We start from the raw sequence: 24,625 nt of genomic DNA, 5'->3' as shown, positions 1-24,625 counted from the left end.
GATTAAAATCTTTAAAACAACCAAACATACATCAGTCCAAAGTTTGGCCTCTTTTGTTTATCTAACCTTGTCACAGGAGGGTGGATTAAAAGATATCTTGATGTCATTTTTGCCCCATTTTCTAAGTCTATATCACTAATATCCCCATTTAATTTTAGTGCAAAGTTTTCTATTTGCAGTTAATTTATATATATTTTTGAAAGGTGGTCTAAATAAAAATCTGTCTCACCTTGTCCAAACTATTTGAGATTCATGCATTTGATTTTCTTCTGATGTTCCCCTACTTTTACCTCCATACTTCAATTATTTACATATCAGTTTCTTCCACTCTGCGACCCAGATATCAAGTCCACTCAGAAAGAGGAGTTGGAGAAGGCATCCCAAATGGAAAACGTGCCCCTTAGCAAGACACTGGGAGAAGTGCTCGCTGCCTGTAGCCTTTTGTTATTCCCTGTCATATACCAGAACATAACAGTGCACTTGTCATAGGACTCCTAAGAGCCCTCATATATTGGGCTAGGGAGAGGTTCAGTAGTGTTTTGTGCTAGCGTTGTGCAAACTCACACACACATTTGGTCCTTGCCATGAAGGCTGTAATCTAAGAATGGACTTTTAAATGGCTGAGCGTGTTTAGAATTTGATTTCTATGAGGTCAGTAATTGAGGTTTTACCATGACAGTTTTTTTCCAAGGAGTTAAGCATACTTCTGTGGTTGAAAGACTGGTATTGTATTTAATCTTTCATATTTTTTACATTTTATTCACTTTTGATTGTACTCTGCATATTTGTCTGCTATGTAATGTGCCTACTAACAATTCCATGACCGTATACTCTATTGGCACCCACTATGATTTTTATAGTTGAATAAGTGATGGAAAATCATTTAACTTAACTAACCTTTTCATCACAGCCATCTCCTTCATTATCCTTCCCTTAGCCGATCTTACACCCTAGACTGCAGCTAATGTCTGAAGAGGTAGGACACTGCTGTGACATTCCAAGATCTTGAACAAGGGTGGGTCTGGGTCTGAAGTTTTGCTGGAAAAAAACAAGGTATTTTTGACCTGTGTAGTTCCCATCTGCATCTTTCTATGGCTCTTGTTCTGACCCACAGTACAAGGCAGTACTGTAGATTCTGAGTCAGTTGCCTGATAATTTCATTAGTCCTACCAACTCTAAACCCTTGAGCATGGAAGAGAAAAAATGAAAGAGAGAGAAATGGAAACCTTGTGATAATATGAGATAGTTCTCTGCACGTGTGGACAGAGTTGCTACAGAAGTTGTATGGAAAGTAAGGGAGGGTACTTTGAAACTTGCTTTTGTGGAGGTTGGTTCCTTATATCATCCATGCATCATACCAAGTATCTCCACATCTGAGGAAAATGACAAAGTTTCAAATACAGGCCAAAGGCACACGATGGTCAGATGGCCTATCTGCATGCTCTGGCTGTGTCTAACTGTCCCCCTCACTTTGCTAAAGTGAAAGATGTTAGAGGACTGACTGATTCCCTGAGTCATTTGTGTGCTTCTGTGGACTAGAAGAGACATTTATAAAGGCATATATGTGAGTTAGATGATAAACTGTTGCTGAAAGCCAGTGGGAAGTGGATGATTGCAGTCTGAAATGGTAGACCTTACTCATGATACTACAAGAAAGATAGACAAATCAGATGGAGTGAGGCTACTGATATCTATTGGACATCAGTATGGGAGCAATCACAGTTATCATAAATCTTTCAATATCCATGACTTTTTGTGGGCTCAGTAGAGTGAGAAAACAGCTACAGGCTTCCCAGAACTCAGCTGCATAAATACTCTGAACACTGAGCAACATGTTGCTGTTCCTTACCCTTTCATTTGTTATCTGGGAGAGCCTATTTTTAACAAGTAGATTTTTTCCCCTTTGATACTATACCTTCATTATAATTAGTTTAGTAAAAGACTGTAAATAGCATACCTTGACAGTGAATCCAGACAGAATAAATAAAATGCAGCTTATTCTTAGCTGTTGGAGAAGTGCTCTGTACAGCACACTTTGAAACTTCTCACATAGTCCTGTTCTCAGAGTCCCACCTTTCTTTGTGAGCTTCCCTTCCCTTCTCCTATTTTAGACTGGATATTTAGCCCATAGTTTTTGTTTCTTAGTTCTATCCTGTTAGTCCCAAATGTGCCTTGCATAGTACAGCTCCTAAATCAACAGTCTATTCCTAGTTACAGCTTTCTGTATTTCATTTTTTTAATCTCCAATGAACTTGGAACCGTGTCTTTTGTGTGCTTGTTTTTAAAAAGGGAGCTTGTTAACTGACAATGCCGTAAAACTATTAAGAGACTATGTCCACTCCTGCTATACATCACTGATCCCTGCTTCACGGGGTATCCTAATCCACTGCTGTACCAAAGTGTCAGACCCAGCAAAGAAAAATGAGTATTTTGCATAGCAAATAGTTTTTATGACTTACAGTTAATGGACCTTACTATTAATTGGCAGAATTACAACTCTTGATTAGTTGATGAAAGTAGCTGTCTTGAAAAGTTATTAGCCCTCCTTTTGTTCTTGTTTTTCTACATTTTTTTTTCAGGAGATTGATTACACAGAGTGCCTCTTTGAACTTATATTGAATGTTTCCTTTGAGAATCCACTTGCATTGTGTTTTCATAGACTTCGTTAGTTTTTCAGTATTCCAGCAATCTTGTTGTATTAAAAGGAAAAAAAAATCAAAACAAAACAAAAAGCAAAATAGTTAATAGTACCTCAGGAAAATATTCCTGAAAAAAAAAAAAGAATAGTATGAAAATATCAATAATGAAATTTGAATATACAAATACCATAAGAAATACTTACACAGATTTATCAAGGCTAAACAGTTTGCGTTAATGGAAAACAAACTCCATTAACAGAGATGTAGTAATTCATGAAGCATCTTCTGTTGTGCATTGCATGTATCCTCTAGCTGTCCTAAATCAATTACCTCATTCAGGACTTGGAGGCCCTTTCTATAGGGTGAGGCTGTGGCTGTAGGGAAAGCAATTTATTGCAAAAGCTGATTCAGCAAGGAACTCTTCAGGGACCCATCAATGTTCCATTATTAATCAGAGATGCTGTAATGATTATCAGTGGTGTTGTAAATCATTTGCGTAACGCTATTTATTTTAACATTACTCAGCAATTCTGTGTTTCCTGAAAGACAAGATTTCCAAATCATGAAACATGCTCTTCAGCAGGAAGCAACAAGCAATGTAACAGACTTTCAAAAGATTGTTTTGTCTTACGCTTTCAAGGCCAGGCTGGATGGGGCTTCGGGCAACCTGGTCTAGTAGGATGTGTCCCTGTCCATGGCAGGGGGTTGGAACTAGGTGGTCTTTAAGGTCCCTTCCAACCCAAACCATTCTGTGATTCCATGATATATTGTTGTGTGAAACCAACTATTCAAGAAAAGGAGGTCCTTAAAAATTTGATAAGTCTGTGAGCAAATGCTAAGAATATTTCATGCTTGCTTCCACTAACTCATTTTGACTTCAGTCTCCAATAACACTGCCTTTTCATTACCCTCTGAAGCCTGATTCTGCCTTCAAGTGAAATTAATAGCAGAAAGATCAATCCTGAACATCTCTTGGTGTGTCAATCCAAACCTGAAGGTTCTGGCTTCAGAGGGCTTTTCTGAAGCATCATTTTACTTGAAAATATTAATGGTTAGGACAAAAGCTTATTAAATTATTACTTGCAGATAATTTAACCACTTTTTTTTTTTTCTCTGTGTGTATGTGTCTTAATGAAAACTTAGTACAGATTAAATGCAAATGGTTTGGCAGATTTGCCTTATATGCAAATTCTAAGGCAAGGTCAAAATTGCAGTAATAAAGCTCTGCCTGAGTTCCATTTTTACAAGATTTAGATATTAAAAATAGCTATTGGTGCTGAAATGTCATGAATACAGTGGAGAAAAATGAAAGCTGAGAAGAAATCCAAGAGACTGGAAAGCAGGTGGAACAAAATAAATGTTCGTTAATGTCTTGCATCACACAGGATACTTGCTTCTATTGATGGAGCAGAAAAAAATTATGGTAGCGACAGGTCTGTGAAATTAATATTTTTTCCAGCCTCAAGATCCCATTTTCCATATGAAGAAAGCATCACTGAATGAGTATTAATGTGATGGTGTTTTAACAAGGCAAGGTCATTTAGCATGTTTTATTTTACAGTCTCTGAAGTTTCCTCTTTCTTATTGCGTGTGTTTTAGGGAAAATAGTCTCCTTTTTAATAGAATTGGTTCTCTGAAGAGTTGGAGGCTATTATCCCCTTACAATTTTTGTCCTAGCGAGCCGTTATGCTGGATGAAAAGACTGCCACTTCCTTCTTTTAGGGTTGTGTTACTCGGTGACTCCTTTTCTGTTTGCTTTGCTAGTGATCTTAAAGCAGTCACCATCTGCACTTCAAAGCAGAAGAAAGCCGCTCAGATTAATATATTTTTGCTGTATAACCTCCTGTGATTACACCAGTGGTTCTCAGCTGCTGCCTCATACCACGACGGGTGTCAGTGCCTTAAACACAAATCATTTTTCGGTAATTAACAGCAATAACGAGTACTGCTTTTTGTGGGGAGGTGCATGTGAGCCCTGTCTCTGCTGAAGCCAGTGGCACAACTGGAGTTCAGCAAACTTTCAGCTGCCCAAAATGACTGCCTTCAGGCTGCCCTCAGTCACCTCTCCTTTCAGCCCTGATTATTTACCCAAGTGCCCCGGGCCATTAAAGTTCGCGTGGCGATTGTTCCGCGTCCCCCACCCCCCAAATGTCATTCAGATGATAAAATCGGGCTCAGTCTCCTCTAAAGGCTTTGCAGCGAGCAACAAAAGCCGCGGTTGCTGGAACGGCCACAAAGGCCGACACCCGGCGAGGAAGGACGTTGTGCGGGGACAGCTGCGGCTCTCACAAAGCGCCGGGCCCCCGGTGGCACCGGGCAGGCCCCAAAACCCCCCCAACCTCAGCCCGGGGTGGGCGCGGAGCCGTTTGGGGTTGGGATTCGCTAGGAACTGGGTCAGCGGGGCGGGCCGGGGAGAAGGGCTGCGGGCACCAGGGGAGGCAGCGCTGCCTCAGCCCCGTGAGGATCGGCCCCGTCCCTCAGCCCCCGCTGAGGGAAGGCTGGGGCGGGGGGGGGCGGGTGGAGGCGGGAAGCCCCTCAGCGCCATCACCCCCCCGAGGTACTAACCCTGATTGACAGCTCCAACCCCTCCCTCCCTGCGTTCCCATTGGGCGACGCGCACGCCACTCACGGGGGGCCGAAGGAGGGAGGTGAGGGGGCGGGGCCATCGGGCGAGGGGGCGGGGCTTTGGGATGGGGGCGAGGCAGAGGCGGCTCGGCCCGCGCAGGGGCTCGCGCGGCGGCGGTTGTGGCGGCGCCAGGTGGGTGCGGGGCCGTCCTTCCCCCCCCCCCTCCCCGGCCGTTACCGCCTGACGGGCGCTGGGGGGACCCGGTCCCGTCCCCGGCCCGGCGGGGGGGTGGCTTCGGTCCGAGCCCCCCAAATCCGAGCGGGTGGGGGGCTCCTCTGCTCCCGGGGGTCCTCAGAGTCCTGGGGGATAGCCGTCGGGAGCCCTCGGCGAGTCAGAAGTTCTAAAAAGCGCTTTATTTTTATTTTTTTTCCCCTTCTCTACTCGCGCAGATGAATTCCCGTGAGGTGTTTGCCCCAAGTGCCGGCGAGGAGAAGCTCGGAGGAGCGGCTGCAGGAGCGTGAGGACCGCGGTTTGTCAGCGCTGAGTGCCTGGCGCTGGCTGAAAAAAGGTTAGGAAATGTTTTTCCTTCTCATTTCCAACACAGCGTACTAATTCCTGTGGGTATCTAACAGCGTTGGTACCGATTTTCATTCTCTTCAACAATCCGTGAAGTGAGGCCGGTGCCCGAGTGATGGGTATTGAGAGCAGTTGTGAGTTCCCTGACAGAAAATACTTCACAAATGGTTTAGTTTTTGTGCCCTGTTCGTGCAGGGACAGAGGAAAGCTGTCTTGCTGCGGTTCTTTGTGCTGCTTTTGTAAGCCGGAGGGAGCAAGAGGGGAAGTCTTCCTATTAGGAAAAGATGGGAGCAAATTGTGAAAGCAGCCAGGAACTTCCAGAGACTTTAAATTGAGGAGGAGGACGTTGTTTTGCTTCGCGTGTCACGCCAGGCTGGCCTTTTTTATTTTATTTTTAAAGGTTTATGTGGGGAATCACAAAGTATTATGTTTATATGAGGCAGACTGTTGTTTTGACTCTGCCTGATACAGTGTTTTCCGTAGTAGCGAATAGTGTGTGCTTGAAGAAGGGAATGAAGTAATGGAATAACGTTACAGTTCTTATTCTCCAGCATGCTCTCCCATGCTGCAATCTGTAGTTCGGATGCAGAGGTGTGCAGCTTCTGATATATGGAGATCAACGTAACGTTGAATAACTATATAGACTAGTACCCGAGTTGTTAACGTGTAAATGTAAAGTTACAAGTTAGAGTGCTTGCAAACTTCAAGATTCAAAGGATTGAACCCTATATTTGAGCTGTGGAACTGAGCTTTTTTAGGTATTACGTTCAGTTATAGCTTACTTCTGTATTGAAGTTCCCATTAGAAAGAAATACTCGTGTATATGTGGAAGGACCCATCTACACTATGATGAAGGCAGTAAGCCATTTCTGCTCTGTGAATGTAGCTTTCAACTGGTCCTGAAGGAAGGATGTTCTGTCTACAGCTTTTCAGTTCGACACCAGGACCAGACCGTGTGCTCCTTAAGCTATGTGGAAGCTAGATTTATTTCCAGCAGAATTCCAGGGACAAGTTGTGCAAAGCAAGCTCTTCTTACTGCTTGCTGAAGGGTTTTTTTTGGTGTGTTTATGGCTAGTGGAAGTATGAATGTAGTTATTAAGCAGTGAATGGAGAGGTTTTGTTGTACATGAAGTAATAATTGAACCAGTCCTTTTTCTTCTCCTTTTCCACAGCTATTTTCTGCAGATAAAGAACAAATAGAAAACACTTTTTAAACAGATACAGAAACAATAGTCTTGATTATACTCAATAGTTACTGAAATTACATGGTCTTTGCTAATTTTTTGATTTGTCCATGGAAGTAATAAAATGACTTTATATGTCAGAAATAGAATTGCTTATGCTTTAAAAAAGCATGCTTTCATGTCAGGAGTGAGGTATTGAGGCTGCGTGTTTGGTTTATATGGTTCAACACATCCTACTCTCAATAGCAGCATGGACCTGCTTTGTTTTTCAGTATATGCTCTGTCTGTACACCGTACCTCATTTTTGGAGCACTGATACAAACTTCTTGCAGACTGGTTGCTCTTTGGTGTGTGACTACTTTAGCTCAAGTATATACAGATGAGAAGGTGCACACCACATATTTATGTGAAATGAGAAGTGTCTGTGGGCAGTATTCCTCTGTGAAGGAAAGTGGAAGAAAGTCATCGTGTGATAGATGATAGAAACTTTGAACTAATAGTACTTTTATAAAGTGACTAGCAGGACAGGATTTCTAACAAGCAAACCAGAGCAGATATTTCAGAGAAGAATTCCAGAAAAGCTAATGGTAGTTAAGTCATTGAATATGTTACCTGGACACTGGGTAGCTCTACTGCCTTTGAAAGTCTTCATTTCTTGATTAAACTTCCTGCATGGACCCTTCAGTCTTGGTGTAAATAGAAGTGAATGGAATAGGAACGAGAGAAATGATCGTCTTGTAAAAAGATAAACATATGCAGTTAGATCTTTGTTCTTTTGAGCCTTCGCTTAGTACCACCTTCCAAATCTCTTGTGACTGCTTATAGTGAGGAATGAGCAACAAATTTGTTTCAGTTAGGGCTGTTCTTGCAGACCTGTCTCTAGTTGCTGGTGGGAGTTTAGTTTGCATGGTGTGGTCTTGGAACTGAACCCAAATCTGAAATAGATTGGATAACACAGCACTTCATCTTTTTTTTTTTTTTTCATTCAAAGTTCTATTCGTATCTCACATAATAGATATGTGGCACCAGTTAAAAGTTTTGGACTTCATGGACTTCATTGCTAAGACTTGGTTTACAATATTGACGGGGGGACGTTGTCTTCATCTGGCTCATGTCTTAGTTCTCTAGTTTTGAAGCCATCCAGTGTATGGAGATGTTGAGAGGACCACACTGCAGCTAGGTGCCTTCCAGCCTTATCTGCAGCTGCACTCTGCATTCAGAGGCTTCCTTCTGCAAGGGGTGCCAGGGGTCACAGGTAACAACTGCTTGAAAGTAACAATGTAGTCTCTTCAAAGAGCAGAAATGGAAAGAGGGAGAGGGTATTAATTTCTCCTCCGTGTGGAAGTCTCATAAACAGAGTTTGTCATGTAGGAAAATCAGTGGCTTAGCTAAGAATCAAATAAAGGCACCTTGAACCTTAGCTCTGTAGCAGAACTGCTACACTGCACGTTTTCTGCTGAGAACCTAGCCTGTGTTTAGAGATAATGATGAAAATAACGCGAAGTTACACCAGGTTTATTTGCTCAGCTTTAACCTGTGAGTGCTTTCCTTCACACTTACTTTAGATCCAGCTGTTCAGAAGCCAGCCTGTTGTAAAAGCTATTGAAATGTTGCATTGGAGCGTTTTTTTTAACTGGAGAGGCAGTGTGTTTTTTTCATCCTTCTCTTAGAAACTAAAGTCACTGAAATATTTTTAGCTGCTGATAGATGTCATTTCTCTTTCCTCTGCCGAAAGGGGAACAAAACATTTGGGAAGAAATTAACAAATTTGTGTGTAGAAACAGCTGAAGATTAAAATGGAAGTTTTTGTGGTTACTTAAGCAGTGAAATAGGAGCTTGTCTTGCTTGATTTCTTTATTTTTTGTCAGGTGACAGTGCCAGAGAATTTTTGTTGAAGGCTTGTTAGTATGATAAGCATGTATTAGATGTGTTGTTCTTTTGAAAACAAATCTAGTTTTAGGGGTTTTAGTGTTAGGGGTTTACAGGGACTCTTAAACACTCGGCACATCAATTTTCCGATTAAATTATCTGCAATTAAACAGATGGTGTTTTCTGTGCTCATAGTCAATTGTTGTATTTATTTTATTTTTTTTAAGCAGAATTTTAGTTACTCCTCTTCAAGATTTTGGAGTGCCTTCTTACCTGTTGATTACAAATGTCATCGATTTGTTCTCTTAGGGTTTTGATAGCCAAACATGTCCATAGGGGTCAAGATGGGGGGCAATGGGTGTTTGTATTAAGTGTGCAACATCTTCATGCTAAATTTGTTTTATTTTTGAGTTGTCATTACTCATGCCTCTTGAGAAGGTATGCTTTAACTCTGAGTTAACTATCTCTTGTATTTTAAAGGATATATTTGAAAAGCAGAAAAGCTGAGTGTTACTCAGGTTGAACTTGATTAATGCTTGTGTTGGTTTTGACTGACTTCTGTGTTTAAAACAAAAAAGGAGCGAAATGTTTTCCCATCACTTGCATGCTAACAAATGTGTTATATTTAAAGTGTGATGTTTTTTTTCTAATCATTCATAGTTTCGAATCTCCTTGCAAGAGTGTTTTTGTTGTTGTTGTTGGAAGTACTGGAAAGAGCTGGCACAAGGACTGTTGAGTGCTGAGTTACAGAATTGGCTAGGAATTAATGAGCACAGTAACGTAACTAAAATAAATGTCTTGGACACGGCCAGCATACAAATATTTTGGCCTTAGTTTTTGAATTAATCTTGCATTCTGTAGATAGTTAGGTTTTATAATCATTTTCAGAATATGATGCAGCCTTTAAAATGCTGGTAAATGACATAATGTATGTATAGATATCAATGGTAATTTGAATCTGTCCTGAGTTCATGTTTTACACTCCTCATAATTGATACAAATAGGAGTAATCTATGCTAAGGCAAACTTCCATTAATCCGTCCGAAACAGCATTTTAGGCTGACTCCAACTCATTTTTTTTCTTGTCCTGGAAAACAAACAAACTGGTTTTCAAATGTGGTGCACAGCCTGACTTTTCTTTCTAGTTCCAAAAATGAAGACGCTATTTCACTGTTGCTTTGGCACAACCTTTTATTGCACATCCCTGTTGTTGAGGTTATCCCAATGTGGGAACTATAGAATAATTAGTTGTGGTAAAGCTCTATCAAATGTTGTTTATTTACACAGCAGTATGCACAGATAAATTCATGTTGATGAAGATATTTATCCCCATGAAGCTCAAACGAGACAAGTTTTCTTGGAGGCATATGCAGTAGTTGTTTCTTCCCATGCTGTTGCAAAAGCGTATTTAAAGCTTGTTTGACTGTTGTAACTAGTGTTAATATACTTTTGGGGTGCTTTTTGGGTGTCTGAATATGCATTTGGTTTAGAGTTTTATGTGCATTATGGTGATTTTTCAAGTTCTCTGTAAGCCTTATGTTGCTTGCTTATAGAACTTTAAAATCAGGAAGGAAAGTTTATGGTGTAAGTAGTGAAAATGCTGTTTAATGCATGAGCTATATTAAATTGATAGATAAAATATACCTTCAAATTTGTAGCAAGTGTTTCTAGTGATTGTAATTCTTCAGAGATTTGAAATTTTATGTGAGCCTGTTATATTTTCTGTTAGGTGAAGAATGCTGAAACCTTTTCTGCTGTCATCCAGCCTTTTATATCTTTTTTTCTTTGACTTTTTTCTTGAAAGTTGTTCCTCTGTTCTTTTTAAGGCATTGTTCAGCTTTCAGGTTCTTGTCTGTGAGCACACGTAGCTGTATTCTATATATCCTAATGCAACAGCTCAGCAAGCAGCGTATTAAAACAGGGTGCTATTTGGACCGGGGCTGTGCTAGGAAGGTGCAGGGGCTTCTGCATCTTGTTGGCTTGAGGTGGTCTGTTCGGGTGATCATGCTTCAGAGGGTGCTGCATGTACTCTTCCTGTTGGGTTTGCCCAGGCAGAAGTCCTAATCTTTTTGGGGCACGTTTCTTGATACCTAACACAGTACTGTCCCGCTGTTAATGTGTTAGAGGTCGTTCATGGGAATGCTTTGGTCTGCTTGCTGGGAATTGGGGTAATGCTGTTTTCTTGGAGCGCTTTAACTTCTTTCTTCTGCTCCTACCTTTCTATGTGCTGCTTTAGCTTCCTGTCCTTTGGGTTGCTGGGTAATTAATTGGCTGTTAACATCCAGTAGTATTATGGATTAAACTGTCATGTTTTCTTCATGGTTTGTGAAGCATGTTTAATGATCTTATTGTGCTAGTAGATTATGAAGGCAGAGGTCACTGATGACATAAGTATGCCTCCAGTGGATATCTAACATGACAGGTAGGATGTAATAATGTTGTGGAGGCCGCAGAGGACTTGCGTTTCAGAGGCTGTTTACGAGATAGCATGTGCAGTATGTGTGATGATAGGAGAGCTTGAAAGTCACACGTTTCTGAGCTGGGATGTGTTAGAAATTTCTCTTTGACATTGGCAATGTTAGTGGCGTGCTTGTCTTCAGCAGCAGCCCCTGCGTTGTGGTTGCCTGGCCTTGGCGGTGGAACTGGGTGTTGTGGTGTGATTGTACTTGACAGGAGTCCTGCTCTAGGCACTGGCTGTACAGGATGTACTTGGCTAACAGAAGAAAATACGGTTTTCTTAAACACTCTCATTCCTACTGTCTTTCATGTGCTGTATACACAAAGAAGGTTGTATTTATTTAAAGGCCTAGTATAGGTAGTCAAGTTATTTTCTATATGTCATGGCAAACTGAAGAGCAGTGAAGACTGCCAGGCTTGTATAATCTCATGAAAATGTTTTGTGCGAGTCTAGCTGCTTATGCAAAGAGGACAACGTTAATTAAGGCTGTGTGTAGAGGACATTGAGCAGAAGTTGGGAATTTCTGGGCTCTGCCATATTTGTAGGTGGAGAACATTACATAAGCTGTGGCCATCAGGACTTTGTTCCATTGACCGGTTAGGAGGTTGTCTGTCACTTGCTGTAGAGGGGCTGTTAGTAGGGGATGGGCTTCAAGATGAATCCGTGGGTGAAATTTATTCCGTTGTTGCTGATGGTAACGGCCTGCGTGAGTCTGAGTACCCCCTCGTGAGTGTCTGTAGTTTAATGCCTGCAGTCATAGGTGCTGTATGCAGCCGTTGCTCACTATTCCTTCTCCAGCAGCTTTTTCTTGCAGCCCAGAACTGCTGTTCCTGTTGCAACGCCTTCTTTTTGAGGTCAGAAAAGGCTAAACCTTCTTTTCTGTCTTGTGCTTCTTATGTCCTGTAAGGTGAGGACAGTTTGGATTGCTGTTGTGCAGCTGAGCAGAGAGGCCTGGTTAAGCAAGTGAGTGGTATATAACCTTTGTATCCATAACTCCCTTAATTTAAAAAAAGTAAACAAGAAGCTTGGTAAAGGTATAAACAGATTAGTTTCTGTAATCTGTGACTTGGAAAATTGTATGGTATCTTGACACGTACTTTCCTCGTAGCCGGAGACTTCAGTTCTTTAGCTGTTGTATCCCAGGCTTCTTGTGGAAATTCGTAGTGGCAACTACTGCTAGTAACAAGTAAGGGCTGGAGGATTTGTATATTTGATTGGTGATGGATGTAGAATATCAAAATGTTAACAATTTTCCAGCAAATGTTGGAATTGGTCTCTCGTTTTTTGTTTTAAAAACCTGTAGTGGAAAAAGTCACTGTTTCATGGTTCCAAGCAAAACTGTTCATTTACCATGGACTTGATGTTTTCCTAGCAGAGCAGTAGGCAGTGGTGGAGACTAGTGTGGTACAAGAGGAGGTCTGGAAGCTTGTTTTCTTCTGCAGCTTCAAACAGATTGTTTTCTTCAATCTGTTTGGAAACAGATTGAAAAGTTCTTCTGCATCATTACATGCGAATGAGGAGTTGGAACTTCTGAATTAAAACAGGAGCTTTAGTGAAAATTTGGCTTCTTAGTTTTTTTTCTTCTAGCAGTTTGAGCTTACTGTTGAGCTTCCTAGCAAATGCTGAAATTCTCTGGAACTCCTAGCAGCATGGGTTTATTGCAGAATGATTTCCTGGGAAAGTACTGCCTTTCATTTAAAGGTTGGCTGCTGCTCTGAATGCTTGAACAGATGCAAACGTGGAGGAGATAACACCACTTCAAATGAAGCCTACACTTGATTGTTTTAACTTCTGTGCCGAATTTGAAGGCACTCGTGTATTACTTTGTTTGCACACAGCTTGAATACTGAAATCCCTTCTAGTCAACGTGTGCCAGCTTAAGGGCTGGAATGGGGCTGCAATTAATCCCAATTTATATTTTAACAGGTTTTCTTGCTACAAATGTATCAAGTGGTTCAGTGTCGGTTCCAGGTTATTCGGCTTTGTTGTAGGAGTAGAGTATTTGCCAGGCTGTGCTGGCCAAAGAGACCTGGAGGTACGTGGAAAGCCTCCTGCTTTCTGTCCACCCTTCTTTTTACAGAAAGCAGCAGGGACTAGCATTTCTCTTAGCAGCTTCATTTTGTTCTTGATGGTAGGGATCCTGTCTTCTTCAGCTCAGCCAGCTTCTTTCTCTTGAAGCTCTTCATTCTGCAGATCCTAAAGGTCTTGCACATCCCCATTGCAGCATTGCATCATATTTATAGCGAGCTGGTGTGTGGCAAGCATGAAATACCAAAATGCTGAAGCGGGGAGGTACAAATGCTTTCAAGAGGAGAGTCTGAGAATGCACTAGGGTATAGCTGTCCATCCCTGAGCAGAAATGTAGCTATTACAGTCTTTGCCCTTGTCATCAAATGCTGCTTATGCTCTTGTAGAAAATCTGTCTTGAAAATTAAATCATTCTGTGATTTGGGCTGGGCAACTCCACACGAGTGCGTAGATCAGATTAGGGGAATACTGGGTTACATCTCGAGCTACTAATGCTGTGAAGACAGACCCTCGTGCCCCGCTGCTGAATTTCTCTGCTGGATTTGCCCTGCTAACGACAGGAAAAACTTCCATGTTGGCAGACTAATAAGCAGTGGGGTATTTTTATCTTCAGGATTTTTATTAGGCTGAAATAGCTGCATCCGAAATACTACTGGAAGATCGTTGGAATTCTCACATTTTTTCTAGAATATTTGCCATTCAGCTGTATGCTGCACTTCAAACTCCTGGAGGAGGTACACATTTTGCAATAGCATTGTTCTGATTGCCATCCTAGTAACTCTGATGGTCTTTAAAAGCTCCTGGGGCTTCTGCTTGCTGTTGTGTAGAAGGTGGTATTTCTCAGGGTCGCGTGTAGCTGTGTGGCTGAACTGCTGTCTGCCTGGCTGGCTGCTGGGACCAGGTCAGCAGCCTTCAGGAATCTCTGTACCTTACAGAGCGATGGCAAGGTCCTGTACGAGGGGATTTACAACTCTATTTGCAAAAGCTGCTGGGAAATATTAATTAAAATTCCATGACTGGGGAGAGTTTCAAACTTCATTTGTCTTAGAAGATGCTTCAAAAAGATTTTCTTACATTGCCTAGTGAATTGGTTCAGTTACCATTTATGTGAGTGATTTACTTCTAGAGCATTAGTGAAGGATGAAGTAAAATACTGTAGCAGCTTGAAATGTTGTCTTAATATCATGGCTTTCTGAAATGCCCAGAAGTCTCTCTGAAGTACCTGGTTCAAGTTGCACGCTTGTGTTACCTTTGCTGTCTCTCAATTAGAAACTGTTTCAGCAGCAGTGGAGAAAATGCTTCTGAAGAGCAGATAGTGAGGTGGTACTGGTTTTTATTTTATTTTTCCTTCTGTGGTAGCAGCAGCTGAAAACCCCAAATACAATCATTTCCTCTCCCTGCCCTACATCGTAAGATAAAGCCGTTACCACTCTGGGTTGTGTGGTACTTCCTCATCTGGATTTTCTGTTCCGCTTCCTCATGCTGCAGATTCACTCCTATGCATTTCTTCTGAATTCTTCTTTTACTTCCCCCTCAGACTTTCTTTTATATCCTACTATTCCCTGCAAGGAAGAAATGTGTTGTGGTAAACTTCTGCTTTATGCCATTTCTGGTAAAAACCCACAACCCACAGATGCTTTTTTTAAAGAGTGAAATGCTTGGAGATGTGTTTAAAAAACAAACAAAGAAAGAAACGCACACAAGAAACACCAAACAAACAAACAAGAAAGTCCTCCCTCCCCTGCTGCAGTCATCCCAAAAGAAACTTAAGATGGGGGAACGTAGATGCAAGACTTCAAATGCCTTGCCAAACGTAAGCCCTTCTTTCCTCTGCCGAGTGAACTGCCTACTATCACATTTCTTCCAACCACAGAATGTTGTTTTTGGCAGGAACATCAGAAGGAGTATTCTCTCTTTTAAACAGTTGTTGTTTGGAAAACAAGCATATGTCTGGCATCATCATGGGTTTCTAAAAGAGGAAAAAGCGACTCTATTTTCAAAATGTAGTAAAACCGTGTTCTCAGCAGAATCGAATGTTAAATGGTTTTTGGAAGCTTAAGCGTAATGGCGCGTCACTACAGCTGCCTGTCAGGGTTGGAGCAGGGAGCACAGTTAGACCTTAAGCTGCTGAGTGTTAATCACAGCCTGGCAGCAGTTCTCCTCAGCCGAGTTACTGGGCTCCAGAGAAGCACAGAGTCAGCCTTTTACAAAAAGTCAACTTCTTGTATTTGTCAAGCTAAAATTTGTATTTGTTCAGCTAAAATTTGATGTTGAAGTTCGGATACAAACAAAGAAGCTGTCGATTTACAATTGTAATTAAGAAGCTACCTTAAAAACATATGGCGGTAAATTTGTAGTTTGGGCGTCCCTACGCTCCCTTGTCTTGGCTAGAGCTATGGCTCTTAAAGCCTTTAAATATGAAGCATCAGAAAATACATTGAAGTAAGCTTTGCGTGCCGAAGGGGTGACAGTCTAAACAATGAACAACTTTGATTTGTTGGTCAAAGATAACTTTATTCTGTTTTACAGGTGAATAAATACAGCATGTAGCAGTCCCAGATATCCAAAGAAGTTAGCTCACATTCATTAAATGTCAGGGGTAGGATAAGAATGGAGAAACAATGTTTAAGCACAGGGAAACACTGGGGAGATTTAACTGTGAGGGTAGGAAATGGGGTTGTTGAACCTGCAGGAAGAAAAGCAGTGAAATTAATTGAGACTTACTGAAAGTGATTATATTCTTTTTATGATGTTCAACCTCCTGATATTTTAGAACAGAGATATATGTAGAAAACCTTGACACTAAAACTTGATTGAAATGCAGACCTTGAAGGACAAGTTATCTTTTGTTAGAAACGCGTTTTTGAGTCTTCTAAATCCACTTTGAACAAAGCATTAATAAATGTTATTGTAGGAAAGATAAGACTGTAGAAATAATTAAATTCTATTGTGGGTTAATTAATTTGTATGATACTACTAGTGTTCTATAAAATATCTTTGTACACTTGCTGAAGTGAGCAAAAAGGCAATGAAGCGTTGAACTTCTTCCCTTGTTCAAAGCACGCAGAACTTACTGATCTAAATCTAATTTTACAGGGTGTTGAAAGGAGAATAAACTTAGCCAAAGTGGGAAGCTGGAGTGTTATTTTCTGTATGCTTGAAACAACTTTTGGCGATTTTTGAAAAGGAAAAAATGTGACTAATTGAACAGCTGGTCCACAAGGATGAAGTAGTTGCAGGTATCCTATGCTCCCCCCCCCCCAAAGTGTGTTAGTTAATCGTTTTGTGCAAGATTGGGAATAACAGCAGTTTTCTCCAGGAACACTTACTGATACCATAAAGGGTTAGGAGAAAGTGAAGATCTCTCCCTTATTAATGCGCAGTCTTTGCCAAAGAGATTTTTTGTAGCCAAGAAGAGCCTTCATATATCAATCAACTGCTCTGGTAATAGTTTTCACCCACTCTTTATCTATTTTTAATAGCTTTTGTTCCTAATGGACAAATAAATTGTGCTAGAGCTGTTTGTGCTTGGGGCTGATAGCATATCATCACTTCCAGCTATTAAATCAGTCTCCTCATCTTGTGCAGGAGGAGGCAGCCAAGTTGCAAAGGGGCATGAAATCCAAAAACATGCCTTTTGTGTGGTCTTGCATGCTTCTGTTTGAATTCTGCCTAATCCCTTTTATTTGGCTTCTTACGTCTTCAGAAGTGCATCTGGTACGAGATTCCAGTGGTGGATCATGGGTGGTGGGCATTTTATTCAATTTTTGTTTTTTGTTTTATGCTTTAGGGGAGGACATCACGAGTTCTGTAGCAGCAAGATATGATATCTAGAAAGTTGTCTTGATCCAAGTTGTTAAGTCTTAAACCTCAATCTCTTGGGGAGCCCAGCAGGGTGAGGGTTGCTCTGGCTGTTGGGAAGGTTCCACCCCTCTACGGCTGCCTACTTGGTTCTGGTTCCTTTATTTTGGGCTTGTTTTGAAGGACTTAAACATGGGGCTGTTGGCTGTCCTTACAATAGCTTATCTACTCTGAAGTGGTGAGATGTCCTTTTAAAGTAGTGATCCTGGTGCAGACCTTTTAGGTACTTACATGTGAACCTGATAATACACTACTCCTAGACGGAAGCCTTTCTGGAGGACAGGGCAGCTCTGTGCTATTGCAATTCTTGAAAGTGAGCTGGGTGGGAGGTTTTGCTGCCTTTGGTTTTCTCCCATGCATGCCAGCAGCGTGACTAAATCTCTTTGTGGAAGTTGTCTTTAGGTCAAAGGACACGAGGAGTAAAGTTGGCTGGCTAGTAGAGCACAGGTAGAGGCCACATGTAGAGGCCAATCTTACATTTCCGTTGATATAGATGTCCCAAACTTATAAAGATAACAAAGTTAGCACTGACTATTTAGTACCTGCAGTTCTGCGCCCTTGACTGGGGTCTTCCCTGTGTGACACTTCTTTTTAAGTGGGGTTCCTATGGAAAATCTGTAACAAAACATCTAGACTAAAAAAGCCAGTATGCATCTATACTGTTAAAAGAAAAAAAAAGTGGCCTGGGAGATCAGGGGACACTGTTTCTGCAAAAGGTAATTAAGGAAAGGATTCTGTACCTTCTGGGATGACCTGCTTTGGTTCGTGGTACTTGGTGCAGAGTTTGCCAGAAACTTTGTAACTTGTGATAACACGAGTGGTCAGCTCAGGTGATGGCGGTGCTTATAACACCACACTGAATTTTGCTCACAGACTTTACCCGTGAAGAGCTACGTGAGCATTTCACATCCAGATCACATGGTGGAAGAGCAAAGATCTGAGAAAGCATCGAGTTCTCGATCTGCTGTGCCTTTATGTGCTAGCTTCCCCAGATCTAGCATGCACGTGCCTGTGTTTGTGAGCAAAAGCTCAATGCACTTTAATACCAGCACTTCTCAAACTTTAAACTGACTCTCCCTTTTCTGTAGTAGTTTGTTCCTCTACTGCTCTTGCGCCAGCCCCAAGCAGCTGTTAAGCAGGAAGGGAAGGAGGAAGCCATGTGTGTCACAGCTGTGCTGCTCCGTCCCTGTCCTCCGGGATGTGGAGCTGCAGCCCCAGAGCACTTCATGTTCCTATGGGAAGACGTGGATTTGAAGCTGTGCCAGATTCCCTGCAGTCCTTTCCCTTTTTTCCCTTCCTGGAGCAGGCCGGGCAGTGTATCCAAAAGACTCAATAGCTTCCGTTTTCAAGCATGAGCTGCACGCCTGCTTCAGACCTGTCTGCTGCTGCCTGGGCAGGCATGTGGTTCCCTTCCTTTCCCATCTATGCCTCTGCTCCTGTCTGCTCCGTGGTAGAGAGTAGCTTTTGCTCTTTGCCTGAACAAATTAATGTGGATTTCCGGAAGGTCACTGCCTCTCAGCAAGCAGTTGTCACTTCAAACTTCAGTTTTTTTCCTAAAGTCAAGGTATTTCGCATCTTACATGTTGTCTTCACAAGTTGAATGCAGCTGTACAATCTATATTATCTGTCATTTTCCAAAGCTTCGGTAGAGGAAGGCAGTGGGATCATTGAAAACATCACTGGAATGGCTGTTTTTTACAATTTTTGTGGAAGACTGAAGGGAGGACATAGGCAAGAGACTGAGTGAGAATAGTGTGGCATACCTGCAGTTACATTAATATGAACTGCTAAGGGAGATCTAGAGTATACATACACATAAAGTATCGTACATGCTAAGAAATTCAGGTGTTCGTTTGGAATATTAGGTTTGGTTATCAGATACGGTGTTTCTCATTGTTTCAAACTGTCTTCATGGAAATTGTGTTTGTAAGATGCTGCATTTGGAGCAGCTGGTTGCTTCTCCCAAGCAGAAATGCCCTCCAAATAGAAAATACTGACCGTATCTATGAAAATAATACCGAAACAATATGAACAGTAAAACTTACTGGACTGATGAAACAGGGAACAGGCCAACTTAATCTCCTGGTTGGTTGGTGTTGAGGCTTATGGTAAAGCAGTAGAGAACCTAGATGGGTTAAATGATTAGGATAATGAAGTTCATGAACTGCTTTTCCTTCCTTAAACATTGTAAAGCAGAATTGGTTTTAAATTTCCTTTTCATTAAAAGACTTTAATTAAAACCATAAAAATCTAGTAACAGCAGACATGATGGTTTTAAGCTACTTAAACTTTTTTTTCCCAAAAGAAGTGGGCTCTATCTCAAGTGCTTCTCTGTGATTTGTTCGATCTTCCTGAACTGCTTCTCTACATTGAATGAGACTAAGAAGGTCATAGATCTGTGCAGAAATGCTTGAGTAACAGACACAGACACACAGATTTCTAGGTTGGAAGAGACCTCAAGATCATCGAGTCCAACCTCCGACCTAACACTAAGTACTCCATTAAACCATATCGCTAAGCCCTACATCTAAACGTCTTTTAAAGACCTCCAGGGATGGTGACTCCACCACCTCCCTGGGCAGCCCGTTCCAACGCTTAATAACCCTTTCGGTAAAGAAGTACTTCCTAACATCCAACCTAAACCTCCCCTGTCGCAACTTTCGCCCATTCCCCCTCGTCCTGTCACCAGGCACGTGGGAGAACAGACCAACCCCCACCTCGCTACAGCCTCCTTTAAGGTACCTGTAGAGAGCGATAAGGTCGCCCCTGAGCCTCCTCTTCTCCAGGCTGAACAAGCCCAGCTCCCTCAGCCGCTCCTCGTAAGACTTGTTCTCCAGACCCCTCACCAGCTTGGTCGCCCTTCTCTGGACTCGCTTGAGCACGTCCATGTCCTTCCTGTAGCGAGGGGCCCAAAGCTGAACACAGTACTCAAGGTGCGGCCTCACCAGAGCCGAGTACAGGGGCACAATCACCTCCCTAGACCTGCTGGCCACGCTGCTTCTTATACAGGCCAGGATGCTGTTGGCCTTCTTGGCCACCTGAGCACACTGCTGGCTCATATTCAGCCGACTATCAACCAATACTCCCAGGTCCTTCTCGGCCAGGCAGCTTTCCAACCACTCATCTCCCAGCCTGTAGCGCTGCTTGGGGTTGTTGCGCCCCAGGTGCAGGACCCGGCACTTGGCCTTGTTGAACTTCATACAGTTGACCTCAGCCCATCGCTCCAGCCTATCCAGATCCTCCTGCAGAGCCTTCCTGCCCTCGAGCAGATCGACACACGCACTTAGCTTGGTGTCATCTGCAAACTTACTGAGGGTGCACTGGACGCCCTCATCCAGATCATCGATAAAGATATTAAAGAGGACCGGCCCCAGTACCGAGCCCTGGGGGACACCACTTGTGACCAGCCTCCAACCAGATTTGACTCCATTCACCACAACTCTCTGGGCCCGGCTATCCAGCCAGTTTCTAACCCAGCGAAGCGTACGCCAGTCCAAGCCCCGAGCAGCCAGTTTCTTGAGGAGAATGTTGTGGGGAACGGTGTCAAAAGCCTTACTGAGGTCAAGGTAAACCACATCCACAGCCCTTCCCTCATCCACTGTTGTGGTTTAGCCCGGCTGGCAGCCAAACACCACACAGCCGTTCGCTCACCCTCCCCCCTCCCTCTCCGGGATGGGGGAGAGAAACGGGAAAGTGAAGCCTGTGAGTTGAGATAAGGACAGTTTATTAAGACAGGGAAAATAATAACAATAATAATAATAATAATAATAGTAATAATGTGTACAAAGTGATGCACAATGCAATTGCTCACCACCCGTTGACCGATGCCCAGCCTATCCCCGAGCAGCCGGCCCCCCCACCCCGGCTAGCCACCCCTATATATTGTTCAGCATGACGTCAGATGGTATGGAATACCCCTTTGGCCAGTTTGGGTCAGCTGTCCTGGGTCTGTCCCCTCCCAGCTCCTGCTGCACCCCCAGCCTGCTCGCTAGCAGGACAGAGCGAGAAGCTGAAAAGTCCTTGGCTTGGTGTAAGCATTGCTCTACAACAATTAAAACATCAGCATGTTATCAGCGCTCTTCCCATCCTAATCCAAAACATAGCACCCTGCCAGCTACTAGGAGGAAAATTAACTCTGTCCTACCTGAAACCAGGACAGATATCCACCCCTTATTCCATACCATTTATGTCATGCTCAGGTTACACTCTTTCCAATACCTTCTAATTAGTCACCATTTTCATCTATGATATATAGCAACCATGGTAGTGATGACATACAGTGTTATATGATAATTAACATACTACAATTCAACTCATGGGCTATTCTCACCCAGTATTAGGTCCCCTTGAGGTACACACCGAACCTCCCCATTCTTTTGCATTACCCACCAAGTGCATCCAGGTCCCTGGGCAAAAGCAATCCCACGAATGGGCTTGCCTTTTCCTGAGGCAGGAGTAGCCCAGACTGTCTTACCCAGCATGTTTCTTACGTGCACTACAGGAACTTTATCCCCTTCTACAGTGCGTAACAGGTTTGATTGGGCAGGTCCAGCTCGGTTGGCAGATCCTCTAGTATTGACTAACCAGGTGGCCTTTGCCAAATGTGTTTCCCAATTTTTGAATGTCCCAGCACCCATCGCTTTCAGTGTAGTCTTTAACAGTCCATTGTATCGTTCAACTTTCCCGGAGGCTGGTGCATGATAAGGGATGTGATACACCCACTCAATACCATGTTCTTTGGCCCAAGTGTCTATAAGGTTGTTTCGGAAATGAGTCCCATTGTCTGACTCAATTCTTTCTGGGGTGCCATGTCGCCATAGGACTTGCTTTTCAAGGCCCAGGATAGTGTTCCGGGCGGTGGCATGGGGCACAGGATATGTTTCCAGCCATCCGGTGGTTGCTTCCACCATTGTAAGTACGTGGCGCTTGCCGTTGCGGGTTTGGGGGAGTGTGATGTAATCAATCTGCCAGGCCTCTCCATATTTGTATTTCAGCCATCGTCCTCCATACCAGAGAGGCTTTGACCGTTTGGCTTGTTTAATTGCAGCACATGTTTCACAATCATGAATAACCTGTGCTATAGTGTCCATGGTCAGGTCCACCCCTCGGTCACGAGCCCATCTGTATGTTGCATCTCTACCTTGATGGCCTGAGGTGTCATGGGCCCATCGGGCTATAAATAATTCACCTTTATGTTGCCAGTCCAGGTCCACCTGAGCCACTTCAATCTTAGCAGCCTGATCCACCTGCTGGTTGTTTTGATGTTCTTCAGTAGCCCGATTCTTGGGCACATGAGCATCTACATGGCGTACCTTTACAACCAGGTTCTCTACCCGGGCAGCAATATCTTGCCACAATGCAGCAGCCCAGATGGGTTTGCCCCGGCGTTCCCAGTTGTTCTGCTTCCATTGCTGTAGCCACCCCCACAGGGCATTTGCTACCATCCATGAATCAGTGTAGAGATAGAGAACTGGCCACTTTTCTCGTTCAGCAATATCTAAGGCCAGCTGAACAGCTTTCACTTCTGCAAACTGACTCGATTCACCTTCTCCCTCAGCAGCTTCTGCAACTCGTCGTGTAGGACTCCATACGGCAGCTTTCCATCTCCGATGCTTTCCCACCATACGACAGGACCCATCAGTGAACAGGGCGTATTTCTTCTCATTTTCTGGTAGCTTGTTGTACAGTGGGGCTTCTTCAGCACGGACCACCTCCTCCTCTGCTGATATCCCAAAGTACTTGCCTTCTGGCCAGTCCATAATCACTTCCAGGATTCCTGGGCGACTGGGGTTGGCGCGTCACTTTGTCATAGAAGGAGATCAGGTTCATCAAGCAGGACCTGCCTTTCATAAACCCATGCTGACTGGGCCTGATCGCCTGCTTGCCCTGCAAGTGCCGCGTGATGACCCTCAAGATAATCTGCTCCATGAGCTTTCCTGGCACTGAGGTCAAACTGACAGGCCTATAGTTCCCCGGGTCTGCCCTCCGGCCCTTCTTATAGATGGGCGTCACATTGGCTAGCCGCCAGTCAACTGGGACCTCCCCCGATAGCCAGGACTGCCGATAAATGATGGAAAGCGGCTCGGCCAGCTCCTCCGCCAGTTCTTTCAGTACCCTCGGGTGCATCCCATCTGGCCCCATCGACTTGCGTACATCCAAGTGTCGTAGCAGGTCGCCAACCATTTCTTCATGGATAGCGAGGGCCACATCCTGCTCCCCATCCCCTTCCGCCAGCTCAGGGCACTGGGTATCCAGAGAACAACTGGTTTTGCCGCTAAAGACTGAGGCAAAGGCGGCATTAAGCACCTCAGCCTTTTCCTCATCCTTAGTAACTAGGTTTCCCCTCGCATCCAGTAAAGGATGGAGATTCTCCTTAGAATCTTAACGTGCCTGTAAGTAGAAATATTAATAGTAAAAAAGGACCAAAACAAACAAAAATGGTGCATCTGGCCTTCTTAAAATAGAATGGTTAAAAAAAAAAGAAAAAAACCCTTGAGAAATTGGGATGAGCTTGAGCCATGTAGTTAATAGTAAGGTATGGTAATCTTTCAAGAGTAGCTCCCTAGCTGTGGTGTAAAAGGGAATAATTAAATTATTCCCTTTATTTTAATTTAAAACTTCATCTGTTAAAAATGCTGTCATTATTCTTTCTCCCTTCTCACCCTCATTTTTTACACAGTAATTCCCTTAATTGAACCTCATAGGTCACTGTGTCACTAACCATTTAATTCCATTGAGTTATAACTTTATAAATGGTGGTTCTTCAGTGATTTGCAAGTATGATACCTAAGTCTGTCTAAAACCAATTCAAAAGACTTTTTGAAACTTAGGTGGGTTTCATTTTTTTCAAATTTCTCTTCACAGATGTCTTCCAGTATGTTCTACTGATATTGGTTCTAAATAGCGTAAATAATTACTATAGTTGCAGAATGAGAGTTCGAAGAGGTTACTTTGTTCATAAAGTGTTTTCAAGCACCTGCGGACTGTAGAATTTTTTTTTTTAGAAAGCGTGCTGACTTTTCTGATTTTTTTCAGTGGTATACCTATTTTAATGATAAATGCACGTATAAAGTATGTGTAGATACTTCAGCCACTGAATAGTTTTTGTGTTTACATCCTAACGTTTTTAAAGGAGTTATAAGAACTGTATGGGAACGGGAATAAAGCAAAATGATGACCATGGTGTCTTTTGATGGTAAGTTTTATATCAAGATATGCTGGATTACTGTGCTCTGAAATAAAAAGCTACAGGCTGTTCTGTGGTGCCTTTTGAGTGTTTGGTGTGTTGTCAGGCAACTAGAATTTTATTTTGGATACAAAATTAATTAATCCAATGCAGTCAATGCTTTTTTTCTTAAAGTAACTCTTGTCTATATATTGGATTTTTATGTGGCATGTATCTAGCCCTTAAATCTTTGTATAATTGAAGGAAAAAAAATCAAGA

At 42.8% G+C, this 24,625-nt stretch overlaps 1 protein-coding gene across 2 annotated transcripts in view; it reads left to right on the top strand.

Moving 5' to 3' along the window:
- The first annotated feature begins 5,306 nt into the window (after window positions 1-5,306).
- Window positions 5,307-24,625, top strand: part of WASF3 (WASP family member 3) — a 70,378-nt gene continuing 51,059 nt past the window's right edge. Inside the window, exons 1-2 of one of the 2 annotated variants that reach the window (XM_050714308.1) lie at window positions 5,307-5,397; window positions 5,655-5,773. The gene's annotated coding sequence lies outside the window, so the exon portion shown is untranslated. The remainder of the gene's footprint in view (window positions 5,398-5,654; window positions 5,774-24,625) is intronic. The other variant, XM_050714309.1, reaches the window with a different exon arrangement.

This window comes from Cygnus atratus, chromosome 1, assembly GCF_013377495.2.
Source record: "Cygnus atratus isolate AKBS03 ecotype Queensland, Australia chromosome 1, CAtr_DNAZoo_HiC_assembly, whole genome shotgun sequence".
Taxonomy (NCBI): domain Eukaryota; kingdom Metazoa; phylum Chordata; class Aves; order Anseriformes; family Anatidae; genus Cygnus; species Cygnus atratus.
The sequence above is the reverse complement of the archived record's forward strand: the minus strand, read 5'-3'. Positions and strand labels throughout refer to the sequence as shown.